This window comes from Rhinopithecus bieti, unplaced genomic scaffold (assembly GCF_001698545.2).
Source record: "Rhinopithecus bieti isolate Rb0 unplaced genomic scaffold, ASM169854v2 scaffold_31514, whole genome shotgun sequence".
Lineage (NCBI taxonomy): Eukaryota > Metazoa > Chordata > Mammalia > Primates > Cercopithecidae > Rhinopithecus > Rhinopithecus bieti.
Genome location: NW_016813496.1, coordinates 321,777 through 331,479, shown reverse-complemented (window position 1 = coordinate 331,479; position 9,703 = coordinate 321,777). Strand labels below are relative to the sequence as shown.

General features: G+C 42.2%; 1 long non-coding RNA gene across 1 annotated transcript; it reads right to left on the bottom strand.

Annotated features, from left to right (window-relative positions):
- Positions 1 to 244: 244 nt before the first annotated feature.
- Positions 245 to 6,037, bottom strand: LOC108512964 (uncharacterized). Its single transcript, XR_001880763.1, has 3 exons — positions 5,997 to 6,037; positions 5,655 to 5,817; positions 245 to 325 (listed from the first exon to the last, which is right to left on the bottom strand). It is a non-coding gene; the product is annotated as an uncharacterized LOC108512964 (long non-coding RNA).
- Between the last annotated feature and the right edge of the window lie 3,666 nt (positions 6,038 to 9,703).

Sequence of the window (9,703 nt, the reverse complement as noted above, 5' to 3'; positions counted from 1 at the left end):
CCTTTTAGTATAGAATTATAGCTAGGCTTATGAATTGTATCTACATTTACTTATCTGGAGATGGTCCTTTTAGCTTTGGCTGTGCGTAGACTAGTCAGCTTCCAGGATGTGACTACAGTAGAGCTTGCAGGATCCTCAAGCTTCAGTCATACATAGATGACCAGCCTCCGGTGTGGTCAGATCAGGACAGTTGTCCTTCTTACTGGTGGTTGGGTTTTGCTGTAGGACTATTCAGGTGGGGTGATCTGGCTAATCCACTGGTCATCATCAGGAGTCACTGCTGCTGCTAGTTTCAGCCTACTATGGCGAATCCAAGGTGTGACACCTGCAAATTTAACAGCAGTGGGAGTGGACATTATTACAATATGGGGCCTATCCTCTATGGGTCTTAGAGTGGTTGGTTTCAATTTTTTTAACCTAAACAAAGTCCTTACGTTCGAAAGGGTGTACTGGGTCTGTTAGACTTATAGGCACTTTTTTTTATGGGTGTACTGGGTCTGTTAGACTTATAGGCATTTTTTTTGCATGGCCATATTTAAACCCTGCATTTGCCTTCTCAAAGTTAGTTTTCCTAGTTTATAGAGATTCCCTTTAATCTGACTTATGATGGGGGGTGGCTGGCTGAACAAAATTATAGAGTGAATACCCAGTTTGTTGGGTGGGAGTGCACTGCCTCAGAAGAGAACCATGGGCAAGACCTGATCTTACCTTTGATGAGTTTCTTGACAAAATTTCCTCAGCAGCTGTTTGAGAGTCTGGTTTATGCACTCCACTTTACCTGAGCTCTGCAGCCTGTAGGCTATATGTAATTTACACTTTATTTTTAATAGTTGAGTTAAGCCCTGAACTATTTCAGCCACAAATGTTGGTCCATTGTCTGACCTTAGAGTTAGAGGCAGTCCAAATCTGGGAATAATGTCTTTTAACAACACTTTGGTCACCTCTAGTGCCTTCTCTGTCTGGGTGAGGAAGGACTTGACTTATCCCGAAAAGGTGCAAATGAACACCAACATGTATTGATAACCCCCCATCGGGAAATTCAGCCCCCAGTATTTCAATGTGGGTCCTTTTCTACTTTCCTAAGTGTCATCCAGTCTGAGAAATAAATGGAAAGAGTACAAAAGAGAGAAATTTTAAAGCTGGGTGTCCGGGGAGACATCACATGTTGGCAGGTTCTGTGATGCCCCCTGAGCTGTAAAACCAGAAAGTTTTTATTAGCAATTATCAAAGGGGAGGGAATGTACGAGTATGGTGTGGGTCACAGAGATCACGTGCCTCAAGGGCAACAAAAGATCACAAGGCAGAAGGTCAGAGAGAGATCACAAGGTCAGGGCAAAACTAGAATTGCTAATGAAGGTCCATGTCCTGCTGGGCACACATTGTCATTGATAAACATCTTAACAGGGTTCAAGAGCAGAGAACTGGTCTGACTAGAATTTGCCAGGCTGGAATTTCCTAATCCTAGCAAGCCTGGGGGCGCTGTAGGAGACTAGGGCATGTTTCATTCCTATCTTCATCTGCATAAGGCAGACACTCCCAGGGCAGCCATTTTAGAGGCCACCCCCGGGAATGCATTCTTTTCCCAGGGCTGTTAATTATTAATATTCTTTACTGAGGAAAGAATTCAGTGATATTTATTTTACCTGTTTTTGGTAATAAGAGAAATATGGCTCTGTCCTGCCTAGCCCACAGGCAGCCAGACTTTAAGGTTATCTCCCTTGTTCCCTGAAAATCACTGTTATCCTGTTCTTAAGGTGCCCAGATTTCATATTGTTCAAACACACATGCTTCACAAACAATTTGTGCAGATAAAGCAGTCATTACAGGGTCCTGAGGCAACATACATTCTCAGCTTACAAAGATGATGGGATTAAGAAATTGAAGTAAAGACAGGCATAGGAAATTATGAGAGTATTGATTGGGGAAGTGCTAAATGTCCATGAAATATTCACAACTTATGTTCTTCTGCCATGGTTTCAGCCAGTCCCTCCGTTTGGGATCCCTGACTTCCCACAACACCCCCCTCTTGGTGCAATTCATTGAAGATCATAAACAGTTTTTCACAGGGCATGGGTCCTGTTTCCTGAACTCCTGGGGGCTGAGCAGGTCCTTGTTTTGGATTATTCTGGGCACAGGATAGACACTGTTCACAAACTGCATGGGTGATGGCAGAGAGCGATGGCACATAGAAATGTCAACCTATCAAAGTCTCTAGGGTCGTCCTTCTAATGTGTGTTCCTTGATGGATCTACTTCACAAACCTTGGACTATTGTCTCTGGGGTGGCTAGCCTCCCATCAGAGAATAGCCACCTTGCATCTTTAATATATTTTCCTGTTTTCTGACCAAACCAAGCCTTTTCATTTGGAGCATAGCTTGAGATCTCCGGGAGTGGAATCTCCAGGAGGACAGGCATAGCTAAGGCTTCTTCTTTAGAAGGTGGAGTTGTCATTGCAGCCTGCTTTGACTCTTTGTCTGCCCTTTTTTTTTTTTTAGCCTTTAGTGTTCTTGCTTTTTGGTGCCCCTTGCAGTGCATCAGTGCCACCTCTTTTGGGGCCCATACAACATTTAAGAGCTGTAAAATTTCTTCCTTGTATTTTATTTATTTACTTCCAGCAGTTAAAGTGTTTTTTCTTTGTAAATAGCCTCATGAACATGCAAAGTGGCAGATGCATATTTGAAATCTGTGTAAATATTTGTCTTTTGGTCTTTTGCTAGCCAGAGAGCTCTTGTCAGAACTATCAACTCTGCTTTCTAAGCAGAGGTTTCTGTAGACAAAGACTGCACCTCTATTACTCAGTCCAAAGTCACCACTGCATATCCAGCTCAGCAGACTCCTTTTAGTACGAAACTGCTTTCATCAGCAAAATATTCAATGTCTGGGTCCCTGAGGGGCCAATGTGTTAAATCTCTCCGGCTTGAGAACACTTTATCTACCATGTCCACGCAGTAAAGAAGAGGGTCTCCTGGCACTGACTTGATGAGGAGCCAGGTAGCCAGGTTTAGGGTATTCACAGTCTCTAAAGTCAATTTATTAGTTTTTTGCACCAGTAGGGCAGTGGCAGCAAGTGTTTTTAAATAAGGAGGCCATTCAAGTGCCACAGAGTCTAATTGTCTGGATAGATATGTCACTGGGTGATGCCATGACCTTATGGTTGAGTTAGAACCCTTATGGTCTCCTTTTCACTTATGGATATATAAAAAGAAAAGCTTAGTTAGTTAGATCTGGCAGTCCTAAAGCTGGGGCCTGAGTTAAGCCTTCTTTGATTTCTTTAAAAGCCTTCTCTTGGTTGGCCTCCTAGAGGAGGGTATTTTTCTTTCCTCCTCTTTGTCACTTCACGTAATGGCTTAGCAATGAGCAAGAAATTTGGGATCTAAATGCTGCAGAACCTTGCTGCCCTTAGGAACTCTCTTATTGATGCAGGGTGGTTGGAGTACAAAGTGCACAAACAGCCTACTTTTGTTCACTACTAAATCATCTTTCCTCTTGGCTTACATAAAAGCTTAAATACTGGACACTTTTAGAGGAGATTTGAGCTATTTTCCCCAACACTTTATATTCTGCCTTCCACAGCAGGTGCAGGGGGTCTTGGGTTTCTCCCGGCTGCAGTAGCCCTTGGCCAGTGGTTTTTTTTATACCATGGCCTTGACCATTTCCTTTATTCTTTTGAACTTTATCCTTCCAGTGTCCTTTCCTTTTGCACTGTGAACATTAATTTCTCTTTAGCCTTGGCCAATTTTCAAACTCCTGTCCAGAGTAGCCTTTTCCATGACTGCGTTCATGCCTGTATCCATGCCTCCTTGTAAAGCCAGCTTCTTTTCTTATAAGGACTGCTGCTAGTAAATTAGCCTTTTTTAAGCCTCCGATCAGCCTTTTTCTTTGCCTCCAGATCTCAGTTAATGTACACTGTGATAGTCACTTTAATAAGCTGAGTAGCATTCACACCTATGGAGCTTTTAACTTCTGCAATTTATACCTGATATCTCCTTGGGCCTGCCTTACAAATGCCATATTCACCATACACTGATTTTCAGCAGCCTCAGGGTTAAATGGAGTGTGCAACCAAAATGCCTCACAAAGTCTTTCATAAAACTGGCTGGTGCTTTTATCTGCACCCTGGAGAACCTCTGAGATTTTTATATTGGTTGCCTTTTTCTTTGATCATCCTTTAAGCCTTTGCAGAAGTGCTTCTCAGCACTTTTGTGGGTGCTGAAGGTGAACTGCATCATCTGGGTCCTAGTGGGGGGTCCTCTTGTCTTCTTAAGAGGCATAAGCATGACTTGGGCATGGCTAGACCTGAGATGGCCTGCCTGACTTTTTGAGCCTTTCACTTTAACTTTCCAGAGCTCTGACTTCTCCTTTTCTGGTGAGACTGGGGGCATGTGTCCCTTTAGCTCCTTAAGGGCAGTTAGTTTTGGCAAAGGGGGGTAGATTGGAATGTAGGGAGGAGGGGTCTCCATTCCCTCCTGTGGTTCTTGCAAAACTGGTTTCCTCTTTCCTGAGACTTTTATTTTGTCTCCATAGCTTCTGGGGCAGCTGATTTTTACTTTCACTTTTGGCTGGGCAGTGCTACAAGCCTCTGTGATTTTCCCTGTAACTCTGTAGCTTCCAGTGCAGCTGATTTCTCTTGACATGAGCTGCAAGCTTTCTACATTAAACTGCTAGGCAGAGCTGCATTCATTTAGCCATGAGTCAATATAAAGACTAGATCTGAATGCCCTGGCTGTCCTCTGACCCTAGTCACCACCTTAAAACACTGCCAATGTCTTCATCCACATTGCCTTCGGCCAGCCATCTGACACTAAAAGAGGGCTATTCTAATTCACAGTATGTCCTTAACTTTTGAGCATCCAGTTTCATCCCATGATCACTTCTAAATCCTTTTTAAAAATTCTGTATCACGCACTTCAAAGGAGTTGGTTTGGATGCTTTCCCTCCCCCTTCTTCCCTTGTGGCACATTTTCACTCTCACTTTCACTTTCACTCTCAGGTCCACCAGACTGGGTCCTATTATGAGAGTTTCGGATGCTGCTTAGCCAGGAACATGCTTTCCCCTGTCATAGCTTGCTGTGGCTGTGAAGCTGGTCCTATCAGCCGTATGCAGCATCCTAGGTCTGAATTCCCCCGCACTCACCTCGGAGCACACAGCCCATGCTAAGGGATCTGTGTCTCCGTACATCACTCCTGTGTTGGCCTCTCCCAAGACTGGGGGCTGACCACGAATACAATCCAGAGTGGCTGGGGGTGGCAGGAGTGGTGGTTTCTTTCACACACTTTCACATGCCTCCCCTGCCCAAGGACTCCTCATTGGATGAAATGAGCCTCTCTCGTGTCCCGGGTGAGCCTAGTTAGGCTCCCACATTCACACACATACACACATCATTCATACCCCAGGACTCCTCATCAGATGAAATGAGCCTCTCTCATGTCCTGGGTAGGTTCACATGCACCCACACACTCCCAATTCCTGTCTCCAGATCAAGTGAACCACTTTCACTTCGTTAGTGGGGACATGAAATTGGTCCAAATCGGCAGGCCACTACTGCTACCCCCAGCCACTCTGGGTTGGATTAGCAGTTGGTCCCCAGGAGGTGATCAAGCTCCCCTTCATCCCTATGGGACAGGCATTCCTACCTTGTGCCCTTACTCCTTACCACAGTTCCTGAAGTGTTGGTACTGTCCTGCAGCCCCATCCCTGGTTCCATTGTGCTGCCAGGCAGGGTGCTGGGACATGGGGAGAGTCGGTCTCCATCTGGGTGAAGCTCCCCTGTGGCACGCCTTGGATGCTGGGTCTCCCCTGGCCCCAGGGCCCTAGTCCTGCAGGCAAAGGAGACAGTAAATCTGTCATCTCCAATTCCAGACAAGCCCCCAGAAATGTAGTGGGATTGATAAGAAATCAGAGAGACTGATGGGGTTGAGGAGGATATTATTTAGGTGTACCAGCCCAGTTGCATTGACATCCAAAGGACCGAGCCCTGAACAAAGATTTAAGTTACCTTTTAAGCATTTCGTGGGGTGACAGGGGAAGATCTGTGCAGGGGGAAGCATATTACAGAAGCGAGAAACAAAGACAGTTATTCAATTAACTGACACACGCATTACATAATTTTTTACTTTCCAGGGAAAAACATGTTTTATGACTTGAGTTTATCTGTCTAGTGACCTTGCAGTTGCCCAGCTAGAGAAACAGGGTCTTCACAATGCCTGGGAAAGGAGAAAAGGTGAGGCTCACTAGCCTCAGAAAAACAGACAGTTGATTTTTAAAGTACTCCACCTCTTTTTCTGTCTTAGGGGGAATTGGGTATTTTTTAACATACAACTGAGTTTTTGCTTACACGTTCTTCAATTTCTTTTAATTCCTGTTTCACCCCAGCCCTCCTGTAGCCCCTTCTGTGCTAGAGGTCAGAGTGTCCAGGTCTGTGTCCAGATCACCATGCCTCATCTTCATTATGTACTTAGCACAAAACGGAGCACGTTGGGTGCATAACAAATTCACACTGGGGCTTGGCTTCCTTTTAAGCATGAGGATTTTTGGTGGATCCTAAGTTATGGTTCAACCTTCTAGTTTCCACTTGCTTCACTGTTCACTTTGGGAAGGCTTATTCTTTGCTTCATTAACCCATTCTAATCCTGTGTCTTCTTTCTTTGTCCTTTGTAAACCTGCTTCTTTCTCTTCATTTCTTTTCTGGGTCGGAGGCCCCCAGAAAATTGTTCCTGACCAAATGAAGTGAGTCGCCTTATTAGGTCCCATTTGAGTCACCTTATACATTGAAAAACATTTTAAACAATGAAAACCACACTTGTGCACATAGTTTACCTTGCTTACTTCCTTAAAGTAAATATGCTTACAACACAATTAGGACTTAAACATGGAAATTTACAGTTATTCATTGCAGTTTCCTAGTGAATTATTATTTTTTAGACAGACACTTAAGAGCCTATTAAGTATCAAGTGTTTTACAGGTTTTATTTAATCTTTACCATTCTGCAAAAGTTTTTATTTCTTTGTTTTACAGATGAGTAGACTCAAACTCAGGGAATTAGATACGATATCCAAGGTCATCTAGATTTCCTGGCTCTGTCTGCTGGATCACATTTGCTTTTGTACTTTTAACTGACTATGATTGAAATATATACTTTTATAATCCATGGGTAACAACACTGCCTGTGTGTGGTTTTTTTTCTTTTTCTTTATTTTTGGTAACCTCATTAATGCATTAATGTTCTCTTGTTTGAAGTTGTAAGTTTGTAACAAAACAAGGTAGCAATGAGAAATTGGACAATGTCTGAAATTTCCTTCCTCTGTCTTTATTGTTGTCATTCTGCTAGGTATCAGCTGTAGTGATTATATGCCAAGCAATAGTAACTTTCTTAAACTAGACACTCCTGAAAATATTTTAAAGAGTTTTTATTAATCTGTAAGCTGTAGTTGAACAGTAACAAACTTTTTTATTTCCTCCTGGATTGATTACCGTAGACATAACATTATTAATGTCTTCTAAGGGCTCTTTAACATAATGCTTATTTACTGAAATGTGTTTTGTAGCTTCATCAGCAATTGAAGTCGGTGATATGTGGACTCTGCAGATTATATAACCTTCCTAAGCACATAGATGTTGAGATGCCAGATCAACCACTACCCATGGGTCAGGTAAAGTAAAAATTCTCTAGTTTCAAGAGATAAAATAAATTGTCTCAAACAAAAGTCAAACTAGGATGATTTTTTTTATTACTCAACTTATTTAGAAGTTAGTTTTTTTGTACCTATTGAATTGTTCTGTTTGTTCTGTTAGATACTAAAAATAACCTTTTCATTCTTTGGAGCTGCTGTTGTTTAGTATGACAGGCAACAATTGCCCTTTTCCCTAACACCAGCTTTTTGTTGTGAATATTCTTGGTGTCCGTAAATGTTCTTGCTTCTTTCATAGTTTGTGTTTTCTCAATGAATTACCTTCACCTAGAAATGCCATCTCCTTAAGTCTGTCTGTGCTTCTTAAGGACTCGCGCAAATGTTATTTCCTGCAAGTGACAGAAATCTCCACTAGGTCACCACTACCCCTAACTTCTTCCTGGATGTACCTATTTAGGCATCAGTTATTGACATTTTAGTATAATACATGAGAATTTAGCTCTTATACCACCCACTTTTCCTTCCTCAAATATTATCCTTAGTCATATAAGTAATCACTAATTATCATTAGGACTTCATAAAGCCAAGTTTTCTAGTATATTTAGGATAGGATATTTCTTTTCATGGTCCTGCCTTTTGTTTTGCAGTGTCTTCCTCATAATAGTAACTTTTAATTAAAAAAACTCTGTCGTAGCCCTTTCTCTGAGATCTCCTTCTCTTCCAAAGCCTTTGGCTCCTCTGTGCCCATTTTGGCAGGTTGTTCTTTGGGTTGGCTGTGCAGATGTCATCTTGAGGTTTTTCTCATCTGCTCTCCTAGAGTTGATCCATTGTTTCCTGGATCCCATGTCATCTTTCTTGGCTTTCCCTTTGTCATTTTACCTGACTGTTTCCTCCAGTAAAATCCAAAGGAAGCATAGAGTGGCATATTTTCTGATCTCTAGCTTCTGAAAAAAATGCAATGCAGTGTTTGGCTTTTGGAGTCAGTCGAGATAGGTTTGAATCTTGGTTCTACTGCTTATTAGCTGTATGCCTTTGAGCTGATTCCCTAAGTGCTCTATGCATCAGTTTTCCATTTGCAAAATGGGGGAGCCAGCAATAGTATTGGTACCTATGTTTCTAGGGCGCTATGAGGATTAAATGAGTTGGTATATGTAAACCATTTAGAACAGTGCCCGGTGCATAGCACATCCCCATCACTATTTACTTTTGTCATAATCTACCCTCACACTTGATTGATAGTTTGGTTGATTATGTATTTCTAGATTGAGGATAATTTTACCTTAGAATTTCAAAGTCTGTGCTGTTGTCTTCTAACCAGTCATGGTGGTGAAGCCTCATGTCATCCTGAGTTTCACCATTTAGGCATGACTTTCTCTCTGGAAGCTTTTAGAATTTTGTCTTTTCCTTGGTGAGCTGAAATAGCGCAACATTGTACTTAGTGTAGGTCTTTTCTCATTCATTGTGCTGGGTACACCGAATGGACAGGCCTATGGATAGGCTCTTTCAAAGTTGGAATCTTGAATCTTGTCATATTTTTGTTAACTTTCTCCTTTCCATTTTATTTGTTCATTTTGAGGTGTCTGTTAATTGGGTTTTAGTCCTCTTGTCTTGACTCTTGTATCTCATGTGATTTCTAATTTTTTTTAAATTTTAAGTTCTGGAATATTTTTCTTATCTTTTGATTGTAGGAAATGTTATTTGGACAGTCAAAACTTTAAGTTTTGTTTTGGTTATTTATTGTTGCTTAACCAATTTTCCCAAAACTTAATGGCATAAAACTACACATTTATCTCTTTGTCACTACTGTATGGGTTAACTGGGGATAGCCGGACAGTTTTTCTGCTGGTCTCATTTGGCATCTCTCACTGTGTGGTTAGACGGTGTCAGGGACTGGTCGTCTGGATGCTCAGCTGCAGTGGAGTGTCTGAGACGGCTTCTTCACCCACAGGCCTGCCTCCTTGGTGTTTCTTTATGTGGCTTCCTCTCTGCCTAGCATCTCATGCTCTAAGGCCTCTTCATGTGGCTTCCTCTCTGCCTAGCATCTCATGCTCTAAGGCCTCTTCATGTGGCTTC